This window comes from Periplaneta americana, chromosome 13 (assembly GCF_040183065.1).
Source record: "Periplaneta americana isolate PAMFEO1 chromosome 13, P.americana_PAMFEO1_priV1, whole genome shotgun sequence".
In the NCBI taxonomy this organism is placed as follows: domain Eukaryota; kingdom Metazoa; phylum Arthropoda; class Insecta; order Blattodea; family Blattidae; genus Periplaneta; species Periplaneta americana.
The window spans coordinates 84,911,639-84,932,492 of NC_091129.1; the positions used below are offsets into that span (position 1 = coordinate 84,911,639).

At 34.4% G+C, this 20,854-nt stretch overlaps 1 long non-coding RNA gene across 1 annotated transcript; it reads left to right on the plus strand.

Moving 5' to 3' along the window:
• Nucleotides 1-201: 201 nt before the first annotated feature.
• Nucleotides 202-19,281, plus strand: LOC138712068 (uncharacterized). Its single transcript, XR_011335626.1, has 4 exons — nt 202-332; nt 5,404-5,482; nt 12,307-12,337; nt 19,148-19,281. It is a non-coding gene; the product is annotated as an uncharacterized lncRNA (long non-coding RNA).
• The last annotated feature ends 1,573 nt before the right edge of the window (nt 19,282-20,854 follow it).

The window sequence follows — 20,854 nt, forward strand, 5'->3', positions numbered from 1 at the left end:
AGATCCTGTGTGATTCATTTGTACAAGTATGGTGTCATTCTGATAGGTTGGGAACAAAATATTGAATTATGCTTAACTTTTGGACACTAGTGTAGTAACGTGATCATTAACCAAAGCGAATTTGAACGTAATTTACATACAGTGGAAATGAGAACAATGGAAGATAATGTGTTATCCTAACGATAATACAAAACGCTGTATATATTTGAACCGAAATTTTTTTCTGAACACGTGTCAAGGAGAGAAAAAAACGTGAGTTATGGTATATATAAGCAAATGAATATTGAATTCTAACAAAGTCACCCATCGACTTCGAAGCGAACAAAGATCAGGTATGTATTCATTATACAGTTATTCTACGTTTCTTTATTTCAACCACTTTGAACAAAAATAGTCAATTATGATAGAACAATAGTCTATAAGTAAGTAATGTCATGATAAATTACACTTCATTATGGAATGCCATCGGGGTCAGAATTTGGAGTCTTTTATAACCATAATAATATTATCTTCCCTGTTAACAGGTTTTTGTCTTCTTATGTTCTTAAAACACAATGTTACATTTCAGTTGTGCATTAACAAACATTTATAAATCTGGAATAAAATATCAATGTTAAATTTACTCCCTTTCATGTTTGAAATCTCTTACTGTACCTGATTAGACATATTTTAGAGTGGTTGTGGATCAAAATTACTCTATTCCAAAATAAATTGTGAACTTATGTGTTTCTCAGAGCTTGATAGAACAGAAGCGAAATTTCACTCTTCTCCAATACACTGTTGGAACAGAATAAGATTCGGTAATTGTACTTTTGGCATGTACTAATTTTCTCATTCAATTCCGTATAGCCTAGTATACAATTACGAGTAAAATAGTAACCATTAGCGACGCTGGACCTGAAAGAAACCTTTCCGACATAACGATCACGCCTTTTAGACTGGTAATGAGTTAAGTTTAGCTTATCTCCTGAGGACTTTGAGTTCTGGCCTTCCTTGCTGTTCTATCGGGCCACGTCTCTTAAACTCTTCGGCTTGCTAATCGGGGTTTTCAGTATGTAAGAAATGCACCATTTGCTTTCCTATTAAACGACTTTTGTTTTAAATACCTCCATCTGACCTTCCTTAACGTATCAATTTCACACCATCACTAAACCTTAAAAAAAAAAAAATTCTTGGATGACGCAAATAATTAATAAAGTATACACTGAAAGACGTACTTAACCTGCCTATAGACATCGCTGAAGCAATGATCTAAGGTAGTCGCAGAAAGTACACAGGACTGGGAATTTTTAGAACAAAATGAGAAAGCACTAATATACCAACCAACATCATGACGGTAAAATGCATTTACTTCCCTAAAAACAAGCTAATAACAGCATTCTGAGGGCAGTGGGAGTGGGAAAAAGTAAATTCACTGTAGTTTATTAAAAATTGTAGCAGTTTAAAAACTGAATTGTATAATTGTTGATTGGTTTATGAAACCTACAGAGGATAGTAGATATCAATATGCCGTTTTTAATTTGATGAACAGACTTGTCTAGAATTTGTTTCGTAACAGACCATAGGGGAGACTGTTGCACATTGAAACACTTTCATCTTTTATTTTAGTTTATTTGTTTAATTTTGGGAAATTAAATTTTTTAAATACAAGTATGATTGAAGTAATTTTTTAAGATTCCTTTATAAATTCCTGTACGTATGTTCGTGTTTAACAGCTCTATTAAGGATAAAAAAGAAATAAAATGAAGGGATATGTAATGTGTTCGAAGATACAACAGATGGAATATAAGTGGAAGTATATCTGTAAAAACTGACAAACATATTTAAAATGTATCTGCCATCAGAAACCAGAGCAGGCTTCTCTGATAGAGAATTTGTTTCCTAGAGAAGCAATAACTGCTTCAACAGCTTTTTTGAAGCCATCCGAATCAATTACGGGCCTTTTAACTCCAGACTTACTTCGTGACATGATCTTAAAAGAAAAGAAAAACAAAACCCGATAGTATCGTGTAACTTCGAAACATGTTCGAAGGTACAAAAGGGTGCACGTTTAAACAAATATGGCTACCAAAACTAGAGAATCGAATAAATAATTGAAATTAAAGTATGGTATTACTCAGTAGATGATAGGAAACGCACTGTACTTGATTGATCGCCACAAATGAATACATCAATGAATAAAATATTTAGTTTTGGTAGTATAAAAATTGTTTCCTCCACAGAATTCACACTTTGCAATAAATCAAACCGAAAATACGACCAGAGCTACTAAGCGAATTTCTCTGCACTTTATTTAAGTTTGAGTCCTCTAGGAGCAGCAAAATTAAAAAAAAAAATTGTTCAAAGGCACACTATGCTGAAGGTACAACAGTCACCTCTATGTAACTATTTGTTTCTTTATGCAGGATTCATTATTATTTTCTTAAACAGATCATTTCATAAGGTATGGTACTACTTTAAAATGCATTTACAAATTATTTTTCTGTTCAAAATTTCATAATTTACCACACATATATACATATATAGGCTTTAAATTACTCTTCCGTTAACATTTTCAATTGTACATTGCCATTATTTGTAATAAATAGTGTATTATTTGATAAAGGATATTATATTTTTCTTGCTTGCCTTAGTGTTTTGGCTAACTTCCTTCAGGAGAAACGGCCAATCCCTGTCTAGTGTCTTAATGAGTTACTGTACGAACAAATAATAAGATGAATAATATCGAGGGAAAAATTGTTCCGGAGCCGGGTATCGAACCCGGGACCTTTGGTTTAACGTACCAACGCTCTACCACTGAGCTACTCGGGAACTCTAACCGACACCGATCCAATTTTTCCTTCTATATCCACAGACCTCAAAGTGGGCTGACAACCGTCAAGCAACCAACTTCGAGTGCACACTAACTCCGTGTGACTTAAATTGTGGTTTTCTGTTCACGAACAGTGACGTGTATTATGCAAATCATGATTTCAGGTATAACTCCCTGTAAAGTGTGCACTCGAAGTTGGTTGCTTGACGGTTGTCAGGCCACTTTGAGGTCTGTGGATATAGAGGGAAAAATTGGATCGGTGTCGGTTAGAGTTCCCGAATAGCTCAGTGGTAGAGCGTTGGTACGTTAAACCAAAGGTCCCGGGTTCGATACCCGGCTCCGGAACAATTTTTCCCTCGAAATTATTCAAATCAACTTTACAGGGAGTTATACCTGAAATCTTGATTTGCATAATACACGTCACTGTTCGTGAACAGAAAACCACAATTTAAGTCACACGGAGTTAGTGTGCACTCGAAGTTGGTTGCTTGACGGTTGTCAGCCCACTTTGAGGTCTGTGGAAATAGAAGGAAAAATTGGATCGGTGTCGGTTAGAGTTCCCGGGTAGCTCAGTGGTAGAGCGTTGGTACGTTAAACCAAAGGTCCCGGGTTCGATACCCAGCTCCGGAACAATTTTTCCCTCGAAATTATTCAAATCAACTTTACAGGGAGTTATACCTGAAATCTTGATTTGCATAATACACGTCACTGTTCGTGAACAGAAAACCACAATTTAAGTCACACGGAGTTAGTGTGCACTCGAAGTTGGTTGCTTGACGGTTGTCAGCCCACTTTGAGGTCTGTGGATATAGAGGGAAAAATTGGATCGGTGTCGGTTAGAGTTCCCGAGTAGCTCAGTGGTAGAGCGTTCGTACGTTAAACCAAAGGTCCCGGGTTCGATACCCGGCTCCGGAATAATTTTTCCCTCGAAATTATTCGAATCAACTTTACAGGGAATTATACCTGAAATCTTGATTTGCAAATAATAAGATAACCTGTTATCTAACCCGTCTTTATCCACTCGAAAATAATTAAAATATGTACTATCCTTTTCCCTCGAACTATTGAACATCTTATAAAACTGATTATTCAACAATCTCGAGCTTGTAATTTGATGCATCAAAAATAATTCTTTTTAAGTAATCTTTATCTATTACGAAAGATCAGAGTCATATTGCATGCTATTTCTACAAAATCCTTTGTGATTTGCTTTTAATAATAGCAAGTGTGCCAAATTTTAGTTACATTATTTTTATCAACTGCAATCTCATTAGAAGTTTTGAATTATCTAGAGAAATTGAAAACTGGAGTGGGATTTAATTTACTATTCTGATTAGAAGAAAGTAGCCTATATAAAGAGTAGAAGAAAGAAGTATTGTAATATAATTAAATATTAATTGAGCTACTAAAATTCTATTTCACTCATATTAGCTTCACCAAAATGTTTGGACGGATCCACAATTTTCAGTTGATTACCCATGCGGTAAACAAATGACGATCGCAAAGCATGTTCTCTAGTGCCATAATGAATTGCATTTTTAAATGTTGGCAAAAAAGAACGAAATGCTCGGGAAATGATAAAGTGGAATGCTAGGGAAGTGATAGAAAGAAGAAAATGCTAGAGAAGTGATAAAATTGTAGCGATAAACGACCATGATTGGTTGAAACACTCCCTTTCGTACCGTTTTACTTTGTCAAATGTAATATGACGTAGTAAAAGTGTAATAGTCATTGCAATTTGTAGCCTAATCGGTAGTGCGCGCTAAGTCTAATGTAGCATAAAAATTAATCAAACAATAGAAAGAACATAACAATGAATTAAGAAGAAACACACGAAACGAATGTTTTAAATAAATATTAAACCAAAGATTTAATTTTTTGCTCAAAAATCAATAGAATATTTCAGAAACCGAAGAAACACATATTTAGCCAAAACGAGTTCGTGTTTCTGATATTAATACATATATTTGCATACGTAGAAGATATTCACATGAAATAATATTCTGAGATTGTCTGTCTGCTATGTCTTACACTGTTAGGCAGTTATTGCATTCAAGATTTGCTCTTTGCGACTTAGCTGATACTCATATTCCTATGTGATGGTATGATTGGCACGTTACGAAGACTTTTACTAAGCGAAGATCTTTGATTCCTGTTGTAAGTTTCTTTGGTTTTCTTTTGAATATATTAAAAAGGAACTTTTAGTTTAATTTAGACTGATTTTATTCCAGCTTTGTAAATTTCTTCTTCACTAGAGACTATGCCCGCATCTTTTGAAATTCAAAATAAATAGGAATAAATTGTTTTGGACTTTCTGTTCCCTGAGTTCTAAATAAAAGTGTTGTTATTTGTTGTTTAGTCATATGTCCGAACACAGGTCTAGAACCCAAAAATGACACCAACAATACATCAATTATGAGGCAACTAGGCCAGAAATAATGGGGTAGAGTGGCTAGTTCATTCCTCCTTCCATTGCATACATCGCTGACTAGATACATAATACAAAAATCAGACTTCAGAAATAAAAGTGTTTGTATTTAAATAAAGTAATGATCTAAAAGTTTAAGGGAACTGTTTGTCCTCTTTTTCAGACATACCTAAAGAGATCACTGCAAAATGTCGGCGACTACGTATTTCACATTTTTCATCGGGGTCTTCTTCGTGATGATGGTAATACCTTCAGATTATTGTATATTTTTCGCAAAAACACCCAAATATTATTTCGTATTAAGTGATACTAGGAGAAATATATGATCAAAAATCATTTTTTTGTACGAAAATATTCCTTTGGCACTTTGCAAGTTGATAGTACGATATGTATTATGTCTCCGTTTCCTTTGGGTTGCAGAAGCGATTTTCATATAAGTCTGCACCATAAGTTAGTAAGTATTGCATCCTAATTTCACAAATGATGCTTTTTATCGAAACTATACTTTTTAGATCTTCAAAATACTCCATGAGCTTGTACTTTCTACCAAAATTCAATGAAAATATTCGTACTTGTCCATGCATATTACCTGAAATCTAGCTTTGGGATATTTTCGTATCTTGAAAATAAAGAGCTAATAAATAGAATGTAAATAAAAAAGTTCAATAAATAAATATCTGACATTCATAAATGTATTATGCCAAAATTTATCTAGATATCATGAATTTCTCAACGTCAAAATACCGCCAGTGAACCAGAGTCCTTAGGAAAAATTTATGAACTTGATTAATATAAATGTTATGCGCGTGGAATGTTTTATTATATCCGTAATTTGTATTATTAAAATAAAATTAACTTCTAAAGTAGTAGTCCGATTGAGCATAAAATTGGTACACAGCTTAAAATTAATTCCCCTAACACATTGTACAGTGTCCCTGAAAAGGAATGAGACGATTGAATATTCCTAAGTCTCAGATGTAAAACACTGCGCATGATCAGAGACCAGAGCACTGATACACAAGATAACGAATATTGAGTTACTTAGATTCAAGCTATTTGGTTTGTTACTAGCATCGTTCCGGAATTCACTTCAAAACCTGCAAAAAATATGATAATATTACGTAAATAAGAGATAAATATATACGTAAATCGTGTCGTTAAATCGACAATGGATCTTCATGACTAGATCGACACTCCGCACAGAAAGTAAAGCTTTCGTGTCGTTGCAATAGCTCAGACGATAAGATCTCTGCGTGTTGTGTAGAAGAGAGCGAGTTCGACTCTTAGTCTATATCAGCGATTTTTTTTTCTAAATAACGTTGAAATAGAGATTTACAAAGTCCTCAGATTAAGTGTTAATGATCACAGAAATTACAAAATTACAAGTTATAATATTATAAACGTAAATCTAATGAATGCATTTATACACACACACATACAATGTAAATGCATATATATATATATATATATATATATATATATATATATATATATTAAAAACTAACAATTAAAATGAAGTTAAAAATATATCCCTAAGCCACACAGACAAACGATTACAAAGGTTTAGAGTCCTTAGGCCATGTCATTTGTTGAGTAATTATTACAATATTTTATTAGTAGCTTTCCCATATGTGTAATAAATGCACTCGCACAAAACAATTTTTGTTAAAAGTGTGACTTTGGATTATTTTGATTCTCACCCCTTCAGTTGATTTTAACTATTTTATCTACGTGTTTAATTTAATGTGCATTCAATTTAATTCATGTTATGATTGAATGTAAAAGCACTGTTGCAGTTATTGATTAATTACATATATTAATACTAACTATTAAATGCATGTGTTAAGTAACCAATTGCAGTATTTTTTAAAAATCTTGAATGTTTAAGTTGTCAATAATATTTCTGTACTATATACTATAAGACGTTAAAAGAATTTGCAATAGATTAGGGATCCTCTACTTTATAATCACTAATTTTAATGAAAAAATATTTTCTTTCTTAGGATATCTACAAGTTTAACTTTAATAATATTCCGAATAACTTTAATTGCATTATCTGGATTTTGTGCTTTTCTATTCAAATGTGTTCTATTTCCCTCTTTCATAAATTTTGATAAATTACACTGTACTTCTTGTAGTATTTAAGAATATGAGGATAGTTACATTGCAGCTCATTACATTATAGATTATTCTTTTTAATACACGAGATTTTTAAGTCCCTGCATTATCTACATGATTTTACTTTTGAATTTTTTGACAACATTGAGTGGAGAATATCCACTGAAGTGATTCTGAAATGAAGTGAAAAATACAATATATTTACTCTGAATATCAGTAGTACCAGTAACATATACGTTTTTCCAAGATTCATTTTGTAGACATAAATGTAAATAATCACTAGATACAGCATTTACGACCGTTTTTTAGTTTTTAAATTAATATTTTGAAATTGTTCAGTAACATTGGAAAGAGGATTTGTTTATCACATTCCTACAAGCCATTGATTATAGGTTTTGCCGAATAGGAATTCAGTCTAATTCAGTGTACAAAACTTTTATCAATGGCTGTGCTACTTTAGCTTGTATGCTGGTGGGGAAATGAGTCTACGACTAAGATTTCCAGTTTCAAGGGGTGAATTTAATTTACTTTGCGGAAAAGTTCCGAGAGATAATCTATGTCTATGTCACTACAGATCAAAAATTCCATATGAGATTTCTAAAGTCTTTTCTTTACAAATTCAATGTTGGCTATAAATATTAATAAATATTAAGAAATATGAATGATTGTAGTTAGAAGTCTGATTTACATTATAAAAAGCAAGAAGTTACATTCCTCGGCAAGATTCTAACTTTTCGATGTTTGGTTTTGTCGTCCAACACGTAAGCACGGACCTATTCAATGCTTATGTTAATAACCTACAATTTAGCTGTAGCAATGTGGTGTCATAACTTGGGGTTTGTTTACTTAATGTAATTAGATTTAATTTGATTAGCTTCGCAACAATTGGACTTCCTGTTATTTAAATATTTAAGTTAGAGTTGATTTATTAACTCTTACTGTGCAAGATGACCCTTATTTCAATAATTCTATATCACGTTAAATAGTCATTGCCTACACTAAAGTATTATCATCATCCCACTTTTCTCATCGTAATGGCGAACCGACGTGACATGAGACAGCGAGTTATAGCTGTAGTTGAGGCTGGATATGGGGCTAGATCTGCTGGCCGTTTGGTCGGTATTTCTGGAAGTACAGCCGAGAGATGGGTTCATCGTTACCAAAATTCAGGGGAGGTCGAAAATCGCCCTATTCCTGGGCGTCCCCGGATTTCTTCTTTGGAAGAGGATGCTCTCTTATTCGAGGAAGTTCGACAGGACCCCTTTCGGACTGCTAACGAAATAAGAGCAGCATCTAACTTTCCCGGTTCTTCACAGACTGTGATCAGCAGGTTGAGGAACCGCGGTATTAGGAGCCGGAGGGCTGCGCAAATGGAAATATTGGGGGAAGCACAAGCTGTCGAACGTCTTGCCTTCGTTACCAATCGAGTGGATTTCCATTGGAGAAATGTAATTTTCTCCGACGAAACAACCATCTCGAGTGATTACGAAAGTCCTGTCCGTGTCTATCGTGAGGATGGTCTCCCACATGATCAGCGCTATGTGCACCGACGTGAAAGATCGGGGCGCTTAGCATATTGTCACAGTCTAGTATATACAGTCGCGAAGCTCAATACGTAGTAAATATGCAAACATTAGATTGTTGCTCACCACTAGGATCGCTAATATCGCCTCATTACAGGCAATGCAAAATAGTACCATCACAGTCTATTGTTTCTAGCACCCTCAAAACTCAAGCTTCGTGACTGTATATAGTAGACTGTCATATCGTGTTGGGGTGGATGTCTTACGATGGACCTGGTGTTATAGAACACATCGATGGCCGGTTTAATACTGGAACTTACGAGCACATTCTGGAAAATATATTCCTTCCTTCCGCCCCTAGAACGTTTTCCCGAAGGAACATTGTTGTTCCAACAGGATAACAATCCCGTGCACTATGCCGCAAGCATTCAAAAATGGTTTCAAAGTAGAGCCGAGACCGAAATCATTAATTGGCATCCGAAGTCACCTGATTTGAATGTCATAAAACATTTATAGGCGGAATTGAAAAAGAGAAGTATAGCCACCTATGCCCACTGACGCCCTCCAAATCGAGACGAATTGTGGGATCAAGTTGTTGAAACTTGGGAAGATCTCGCCGGGGATTAGAATTTATTCCTCAATCTCGTGACATCCATGCCGGACCGATTTAGAGCTGTAATAGAAGCTGATGGCATGTGGATAAGATTTTAAGTTGACAGGTCTCTTTTTGTTTCTTGTGATTTTTGTTTGAGAAAAATACTCTTAACTTTCAAGTAAGATTTATTTTTTTGACGAGGTTCAGCCCACTTGTAAGACCCAGAAATTGGGCATAAATTATTCATATTTTTCGACAAATTAGATAGTCTAGGAACTCTGAAGAAATTCATTACACCTCAATAAAAAAAGTTTCACCTGGGGTCGAACAGAAGACGTTTCGGTTAAGCAGTGGAACCGACACGCTATAATATGAGCTACCGAGACAAGACAGTGACAACAGCAGTCTAGAATGTAGATCCCATAGTAGGCATTTGCCATTCGGTACAGAGAAGAAATGATATCTTGTGACCCTAGCTATGTTGTGAAATCGTGGCCTTAAATGGCTGTCTTCTTCGTGATTCTTATTTTGGTCCTTGTCCTTGTTGTGGTCCTCATAACAATTCTTGCTGTATTTCTCATGTTATGTATCGTTACGTCGATATCGAGTGAACCGCGCTGTAGAACTTTAACTTCCGACGACCAAGAGTCGTCTCATTCTTTTAAGGGTATCTGTACATACATACATACATACATACATACATACATACATACATACATACATACATACATACATACATACATACATATGTAAGTGTTCTGCTCACGGGCACGTCTCTCACCGAAACCAAGCGTTTTCCATTCTTTCCTAATTTCTGCCTTCCTCATTGTGTCCATATATCTTAGTGTCGTCTATCATCTGATATCTTCTTCTGCACCGAACTCTTCTTTTTAATGCATTCTTCAGGAGGCAGTTTCTTCTTAGTCAGTGACCCAACTAATTTATTTTTCTGTTCCTGATCTATTTCAACGACATTATTTCTTCTCCCATTCTTTCCAACAAAACTTCATTTATTGTTCTGTTTTACCATTTGACTTGCTCCTGTTTCCTTCATATCCACATTTAAAATGCTTCTAGTGCCTTCCATTCACTTCGTAGTAATATCCATGTTTCTTCCCCATACAATGCCATATTCCACACAAAGCACTTCTCTAGTATATTTCTTAGTTCTTTTTCCAGAGATCCGCAGAAGATGCTTCGAGTTCTATTAAAAGCCTTTTTTTGCCATTGCTTATCTCCTTTTGACTTCCTGGCAGCAGCTCATGTTACTGTTTATAGTACAACCCAGGTTTTTGAAGCTGTTCACTTGCTCTATTGCCTCATTTAGAAGTCGCATGTTTACCTTCTTTAGCTCTCTTCCGACAACAATAGTCTTCTTCTTGTTTGCATTTATCTTCATCCCATACTGCTCGCAGATATGATTTAGCTCCAGTAGCGTATCCCTTAGTATCAGTTCCTGTTCTGCTAACAACACCATATCATAGAAAAATCATATGGACTTTGTTCTTCTTCCACCTTCTATCATCCCTTCCATTTCTGAAAACAGTTCTTCACCAAATCCTCCAAGTAGGCCTAGATGTTGAACAGAGTTGGTGACAAAGGACTCCTCTGTATATTTCACTTCCTTGAGATATATCTTCTCCTACCCTGACTTTGACTCGTTATTTCACATAAATATTACTGAACAGTCTCCTGTCTTTGCAATCCACGCATATTTCCGGCAGGATGTCCGTCAGTTTGTTCCAATCCACTCTGTCGAAAGCCTTTCCGTGGTCCACAAATACTATATACACACTTCTTTCTTCTTTTCGAGTAGGTTATTTTACGACGTTGTATCAACATCCCAGGTTATATAGAGTCCGAATGAAATGAAGGTGATATTTCCGGTGAAATGGGTCTGGGGTGCAGCTCTGAGAGTTACCTAACATTTGCTCATATTGAGTTGAAGGAAAACCTCAGATAAAACCTCAACCAGGAACTTATCCCAACCGGGATTCGAACCCGTGCCACCTGGTTTGGCAGCCAGACACGCTAACCGCTACTCCATAGGTGCGGACTCTTTCTCCTTCTCTAGACATATTTCGCCGATTGTTCGTTGTAGTCCAATTGTATCCCTCGTACCTTTTCCTTTCCTGAAGCCAAACTGCTCTTCTTCAAACAGCCTTTCCATCTTAACGTCGATTCAGTATTCGCAAAAGAATTTTCGTCGAGTGCGATATCAGGTTGACAGTCCTGAAATGCATGTAACAAAGAGTTAAAAACATTAAATAAATCAAATTAAAATTGTAAGTGTGTCAAAACTTGGTCCTAGATTCTTTTAAAGATTCAGTTTTCAGTTAAAATATCTCAGAAGTTTAATAATTAAAAATTCAATTAAGTGTCTTTTATATTTAACCACGTAAAGTAATTAGAATATTGTTGGGATGTAGTCAGGCTCATCTTGAAAATGTATTTAATTCACTGATCAGATCAGTGATCTAGCAATAATCAGTTTGTCGAGTGACAAGCCACAACTACCTATTCAATAATTTCCTATTTTTACGAAACAGTAGCCTACCTCTTATATAACCGTAAGTTTGTTATGTTCTATTAAGATACCCGTCATTACAAATTCCGCTCAGCTTCACAGGATAGGATTCATCTTGAAATTGTCTAGCTAGTTCACACAGACTTTACGACAAAATTTTTTAAGGGTAAGATTTCTCAATTGCTTTCAGAAATAAATTTTAAACAATCGTCAATCGTATCCTGATTATGTAACTATATTTTCTTAATTAGGATTCAAATATTATTAAATATTAAAAAAGCTTGCGCTCTTTTCTTGTTTCAGTTGTTTGCAGCCCAAATTTCAGTGACAGAAGGTAAGTTTTCTATTTATTTAGTTATTTATATTAAATAAGTAAGATAAGCATAAAAGTGGAAAATAGTAACACATTTTTCAAATATTCTCCATATTCGACTTTTCATTTATTCACATAAGTCATATTTAAAGTTTTTTATTTGTGCCTTTGTGGTAATTCAAGGTTTTTCAAGATATTCGTTTTGTAGCAAATTTATCTTTTCAAACACCATTAATTCCACTTCTTTGTGTCCTTATAATTTTCACATCTTTGGAATATTCTTGTTGGTTGAATCTTAATGTAAGGATTTTATTTTTTTAGTAGTGTCTTTAAGATATATTTTCTTGTTTTTCCATATTTTCATGGGATTCGCTGTGTTGTTGATTTCTTTTATTTGGTATCCTGTTCACACTGAGAAGAATAATCATCATTCGTTGTGATCGCAGAGAGTCCGATATATCGTTGTCTTCTGGTTATGCAAATTAGTATTATTTTGACAGGTCTCCCTTTGCTTTCTTAAACGTATGTCTGTCTATTCTGTTTCAATACTCATTTGTCTATCATTTACATTAACTTGAAAAAGTTCGTCTCTATTTATACCGATAGTTGTTTCGTATCCCGAAAACTAACACAAAAATATTTTTGCTTATTTACATTCTCCATTGCCGGTTTCATTTGAAATGTTAATTCATACATAAACGTGCACGTTTGGATTCTCGGATGAATAATGAAAAATTCTCAGAAAACACTGTTATGAGCAACACCAAATTTCAAGCAATATTAAGTATTTACGAAATATAATAAAAATTGAAATATGAAAAAAAAAAATACAAACATGAATAAAACTTCATAATACGTAAGATTTGATTTAAACAAATTTACTCTTAGTAAAGGATCTTGAAGTTGTTTCATTTTAATTTGTATCAAGTACTTTATTTATGCTCTGGAGGCAAGTCCCCTAAATAAAATTCTTTCGTTTAGGACATATTCTTAAGTTGGTTGTTTAATGTTTACATTATCTTCAAATTTACATAGCACAGACGGAATTGGTGACAGCAACATGATATTTTGACGAGATAGGATCGCATATTTGCGTTACAGTACCTAATATTCACATCATCTTTGGGTAATATCTCCCATAAGCCCAACCACATAAATAGCACGAAAAGGATTCGAATCAACGTGCAAGTGTAAACTTGCATCAGGAAGCCATCCCCTCACAGCTGTGCTACGACCTTGCCAACTGCATTAACAAATCATGCACTGATTTAACCACATGAAACATACGCACATAGAGACGGTACTGTAGAACGTTATTAGCAGGGAACGGATTTATATGGACTAAAAATATATGAAATATGTAAATATATATGTAGTTATTTTTACCAAAATATGGAATTAAATATGGATTTTTACCAAAATATGGAATTAAATATGGACTTAAAATTATAAAAAAATGACTATGTACGTTAAATATTGGTACATTTTAATCAAACTAAACAAAAAATATAATGGACGTACCTTATCTTCCAATGTAGTTTCAACAAAACACAATTTTTATTGTCTGTTACCATAACAATAGGTTACAAACATTTCTTTCAAGTGCTGAAAAGTGAATCTTCTTCTATTGTCTCTGAGGATAGATTTATACTGACTAAAAGAGCGTTCGACGTCACAAGAAGTAACTGGTACATAATTCAATTTCACAATGTCTGCTGGGGATAAGTCCAAGTTAATCTTCACTGTTGATTCACCACTCATCACAGCAACAACCTTTTGTAGTTCTTCATATCCAGGGTTTTTTGAAAGTACAGTGTCCACCTTAGCTCTTACTGCATCTGCAACTTTACCTCTACCACGATTCAGTTGTTCCACAGTACTATTTATAATTTCAAAACTTTCAGATAGTGAAAGGTGCCTATTTTGGAGACTTTTGAGCGTTTTTATGATGCATGAAAATGTATGCTGAATGTGAGCTAAGTCATTCTTCACACTTATGTCACAGGTAACTGTTTTCGCAGTATCAATTGAGACTGCATCTTCAGAGTCCAATGCAAGGAGAACATTGTTAATAGAGTCTATATGTTCGGCATAATATTCAACTGCTTCTAGCCATGTACCCCATCTAGTTAAAATTGGCTTTGGTGGCAATGGAATTTCAGGGTACATTTCTTTCAACACGTTAACTCTACTGGGAGCTTTGAGAAATACTTTTTTCACTGATGAAATCAACAAATCTACTTTAGGGAAATTGTCTCTGACCACTTCTGCCACACGATGAAATGCATGCGCCACACAAGTAAAATGAGTCAATTTAGGATATACAACAGATAATGCTTGTCCAGCTTTGACCATATAAGGGGCAGCATCGCTAATAAAGAATAACACATTATCGTACATAATACCCTTTGGCCACAGGATACCCATAGCTTCGTTGAACAGTTTAACTATAGTTTTGTTATTGCACTTTTCTAGAACATCACAATGTAAAAGAATTCGTTCAGAATATTGTTCACTTAACAAACCGATAACTACATTACCAACAAGTCTACCTTCTTTGTCGGGAGTCTCATCAATGGAAACCCAAATTGAACTATCTTTAATTTCATCTCTTATCTTCTGTATTGTCTCATCGTAGATGGATGGAGCATACGTCTTCCTAAGTGTTGACTCATCCGGGATTGTATGTTGAGTATATTTTTCAAGGAATTCCCTGAAGACCTTATTCTTTAGTTTGTAGAGAGGAATATCAGCAGAGATGAGAGAAAGGCACAGGTCGATGTTAAACTCAGATCTTACATTCGATGTTGTTGGTTGTGTTAAAAACAATTGTCTCTGCTTGGAATTTAGTTGTTTGTTGGCCTGATGTTTACTAGTTGTAATGTGTTGTTGCACCAGGAACTTTTGTGTAGATGATACTGCACACTGACACAAATTACAAAATAATATTTTATTGTCAGTTGATAAACCATCTTCTTTAAATTCTGAAATGTAACTTGTTAGTTTTGATTTTAAATTGACTGAATGACGTACTTTTGGCATATTTACCGTCTTTATAGTATGATTTACAAAACTGAACCTATGTGTACTCTGACTGGCATTTAACTGTTGAGCTGCACAACTGAAGTCTGTTAAAAATTTTAAATTAAATTAATACAGTTTTGTAACTTACTTTCCCATTGTTGATAGGACTGCTAATTTTCAAATAACTCTGATGTTAAAGGGATTACTGAACATGTGTTTAAATCTCTATTGTTGAAATGTATTTTTAAAAGTTAATGGAATTTTGTTTTGTTTTATTGTTAAACCTAATATAATATGGACTGTTTTATATGAAATATGGAAAATATATGGAAATTAACGAAAATATGTACTAAACTCTAAAATATGGAAAAATATGGAAAATAAAAGTAGGATTTTTCAACCCTACACATTGTGAAACATAAAGATAATGCAAAATATAAATTATATTAGCTTTATAAGTAAATATGTATTTACATATAAATCCTTTCCCTGGTTATTAGTAATTGACATTTTATGTTATAATAAAGCAGTGGTTTTCAACCATTCTGAGTCGGTGGCTTCCCTGACTAACGATATAGCTTCCACGGTTCTCCTGTAGGAGACCTTATAACAACTAGCGATGTTTGCAACAGAAGTTTGGAAAGACTTTTTAAAATGCAGTTTTGAAGGTCATTTCTAAATATTGTACAATCTGTGAAAAATATAGTAACAGACACTTAGAATACATAACAATTAAAAATGGGTCCAACTAGCATCGGAAGCTTTGCCGCGGATAAGTGTTTCAATGCAACTATAACGATCCGATATGCAACGCCCACCATCGGTGCACACACCAACACAATGAGCACAGTCTATTTTATTTTCTGTCATGAAATTGCCTACAACTTCAAACCAATCTTCGTCTGTCTTATATGCAATTATTTCCTTACAGATAAGATCTTCCAACATTTCTTTAGGTTACAAATCAACAAATCGCACCTAACAAATTAAATAAGCATCTCTATTGTTAAAATTGTCTCTAACAATCTGCAAACCAAAATCCCTTCCTCCATTTTTTATACAATTTCTTAAAGATAATCTTATTCGAAATCATGATTTCCCTACTGATTGTAGTGCTGGGCAAAGGAATTGGCAAATGCTGTTTCGACATGGAGTCTCTAAGCATAATAGGCACCATGTCTATGGCACACGATAGAATTAGTTCTTGTGTATACGAATGAGCTTTCTTACATTTTGCTACCCGGTAAACTCATTCTAGAACGCTAGAAGAACATGATTCTGTTATCTGCTTAGAAGATGCTAATTCCTGTTCCTTCATTTGACTCAATTTTCTGGAGAAATATACTCTCACTTTGATCATTTAATTATTATAAACACTTTCTAAATGGCGCTTCAATTTGCTAGATAACATACAAAGTCTACTTTCAAAAACAAACAATATGGACACGCTTCATTGTTCACAAAAGTACACGTGAAATCTGATCATAGTATTTTCTAGTGTCATTATCGCTTTACTTGTCCTGAAAATTTTCACATCTTTTACTACCACTTTACAAATTTGAAAACTCCTCCATAATTTATTAACTTCATAACAAAGTCACAATATAATCAAACTGATTGAAATTATAACAATTACTGTAGCTGCTAAGCGTAACAATGCGATAGTTCGACTCCGATGTTATGGATGCTTACGTAGGCTGGCCAACATCTAAAGTGGAATTCCTCCTTGGTCACGCAGGTTGACCAACACCAAAAATTGAATTACCCACAACTATCTTCTTTACCACTAACTACGAAAAAGAAAAATCCACGGCGCTCCAGCCGATCCATCGTGGTTGCACCAGGCGCCGCGGCGCGCTGATTGAGTACCAATGTAGTAAAGATTTCAGCTAGTAAAGATCGCGTTATGAAACAAATATATATTTACTCTGAAAATTCCCTATAATAAAAAATTATAGTAATCAGAAATATCTGTGAATTCTTATAATAAGATAACGATATTACATTTGCAACGTGAACATTTCAGAGACCATAACATCCGGAATAATAATTGGGATTTAAATCAACCAATCTGACATCACACTATCGGCGTGGAATGAACCTACAATATTTACCTAACCTTTGTGAAGTGCCGTTACTTCCGAAGGGTCTCTCAGACGCCTTATTATTCAATGGCGATAATGTCGACACGGCGAGAGATTCCACCCTGAGTAGTACAAAATATTTCTTGGTGAAGAACTTAGCAGACGTGCTCCAATAGCCGTTTCAAAGGTCTTCATTGAAATCTTCTTCCTCTTGCTCTGACATTCAACTTCAATTATGGGATTCTATTGTCGTTATTCTTGATATATTTTATAGTAAATGGATTTCGACATTGCCCAGTACTCGTTTTAAAAGTCTTCCTGATCGTTTGCTTCTTCTTCATCTGTAACTCAACATTCATTTTGGAATTCTGATGTCGTTCACTCTTGAAACATGTTGCAGCCAACAGCGTTCGACATTGTCCAGCAGTCGTTTGAAAGGTTTTCTGGTCTTTGCTTCCTCTTCATCTGTAATTCACATTCATTTTGGAACTCTGATATAATTTATTCCTGAACCATTTTTCAGCCAATAGCGTTCGACATTATCCTGTACTCGTTTTAAAGGTCTTCTTGGTCTTTTGCTTCATCTTGGTCTGTAATTTAACATTCATTTTGGAACTCCGATGTCGTTCATTGTTGAAATATGTTGCAGCCAATAGCTTTCGACATTACCCGGTACTCGTTTTAAAATTCTTCCTGGCTTCTTCTTCAACTGTATTCATTGTTGAATTTTGGAACTCCGATGTCATTCATTCTTGAAAACGTAGTTAATAGCTTTCGTCAAAGACCTGCACCCATTACAAAGATCTTAATGATTGCCTTCCTTCCCTTGCTGTTACTCAACATTACAGTTTGGTTTCTATTGTCTTTCATTCTTGAAATATGCTGTATCCAATAGCTTCCTACATGGTCTATTAGGTATTTTCAAGATCCTCGTGGATTTGAACTCTTTTGTCATTCTTTCTTGAAATATGTTGTAGTATACAATTTTTATATGTTTGCATAGGCCTAATACGTTTACGCTGATTACAATCTTAATTCTTCTAGCATTTCTCCATTCTCTCATGAGGAAAATTTGTATATTCCACGGTTTGTAGAAAAACGTTAATTTCTAGTGATTGTATCCTCTTTTTGTGTTTTTTCAAAGTGCTTAAATTTCACTTCTATTCCTGTGAATTGGAATAATATTCTACACTTTTGATGCCTATGCTAAATCTATACGGTTCTGTAATAAGTGCTGAAACCCAAAATTTTATTTGGAGGGACGTAAGGAAATTTTGTGCATTGGAATACATGAACGGCAAAATAATAGCCTCAAAACTCCCTAAAAGAATTGCTGAAATTCAGATGTTACTTAAATTACATAATAAAATTTTTCTTAAATTATGAACAATTCTCAAGTTTGACAACTGATGCATGAAACGAATGGACAAATTCTAACATAAAAATCGTCTGCATTTTATAAAGGCTTACAGAAATAATGGCAAATGCGAAGCATTTGCTAAGATACGCTTCTGAGTCAAACATTAAACAAATTAAATATTACGTCTTTTAATAGGTAGTTTTCTAAGAAATTTTAAAATTAGTGTGAAGAAGAGAGTGAGAGAAGTCTAGGCATCTATTAATATTTCTGGATAGTCGTTAACGCTGTAAAGTTCCCATTTCTAGCGACGATCTTACATACTACGCATATATAAAATAAACCATTTCCTTTTTTCTTTTTCAGCATGCGATGTCGATGAATGCGTCGCTGGATGTGAACCCGGCAAAACTGCATATTGTTACGAAGGAGCATGTAAATGTTATTAGCTGTAACAACAGAACTATAATAAAGATGATGTGCAATGGTAAAGACATAAAGATGGGTAATGTGGTTAATTTCATTCCGATTTTTCTCCCTTTGCTTTCTTTATATACCTTATACCACCCAAATTCTTCTTCATTTGTCAAAAGTAAAGTAGTTGTCTCATTTATAATTTAGATTTGAAGTTTTGAACTCCTGCAGCAGGTGGTGCTGCTTCTACTAATAATATTACGAAGTCTACTACTACTGCTACTACTACTACTACTACTACTACAACAACTAATAATAATAATAATAATAATAATGATAATAATAATAATAATAATAATAATAATAATAATAATAATAATAGGATTGGGAATTAAATTGTTTTCGCAATCATGTTTTAATTTATGTCTATATTCAATTTGAATAAGAATAACTTCCTCGAGTACGTCAACCCTTAACCTTTACACTCCAAAACATTACAAATTGCACACACACGTACCCAATCAATTTGCAGATCATGCATGAAATATATAAGGTAACCGGGGGTAATAAGGCTACCTAAGGAATAAAACGTTCTTTCTTTGAAGTGGAAACATTTAGCACTTTTTAAATAATTAAATAGCATACATTTATAGTTATCCTATAATATATTGCTTTAAATAAATATTCAAACAGACACATAAATTCTGTGTGCAATGAAAATTAACATCATGTCACTGGGCCTTATATCCTGCTGTGACAGATAATAAGGCCCACAATAAAGGATATATGTATTGAACACTATTTGGGCATACAAAGTCTTCAGTTTTTTCCTCAGTGAGACCTACACATTCATCGTGCACCCAACATTCACAAGAGATACTCACATGTATATCTACAACAATTGCCTTCGCAGACAGAACACATCCCCGTCCCCTGGATGTTTACAAATCCTGAAGCTGATGGTTCATCCAATGCTCTTTCTGCATTAGGAATTTTCAGTCTTTCGTTTGTTTCATTTCTTGGAAAAAAGATTGTCCTTCAGAGTTTGAACTTCATAGTTCAGAGACCTCTATGAACTTGTGGGCGTTTGCATGTATTTATTTCATTGGCATCTTTCCTGCTCTGTTATTTCGCGCCAATTTTAATTTGTGGATTGCTCATATGCTCATTAGCGAAAGTTTACACAATAACGTACATTTAACATTATATTAATAACAAACAGTAAAACGATTGAATATCAACTTAAATTTTGCACAATTTTATAATGAAAACAGAAATAATTACACATAACTTGTTGCCACCAGTCAGCTACAAACAAGAACGAGAATATAATTTTTTTATACCTCACTCGAATTTAAGAAGAAATGGTTCTTAAGAGCTGTTGCTCACTTTTGCAAAAGTGTAACTAATGGCAAGACTAGGTAGTGGGTCTTAGAACATGCTTGGGCCTTAATACCCCCAGGTACCACACATACACCCACGCACGGACTGACGCACTCACGCACACACACACAAATTGAATCGTAAGTAACGCCACTAATTTGAGGAAGATACTTTGTTATGGCTTTTAGGAAACCCGGAGGCTAATTGCCACCCTCACTTAAGCCCGCCATCGGTCCCTATTCTGATCAAGATAAATCCAGCCTCTAAAATCACAAC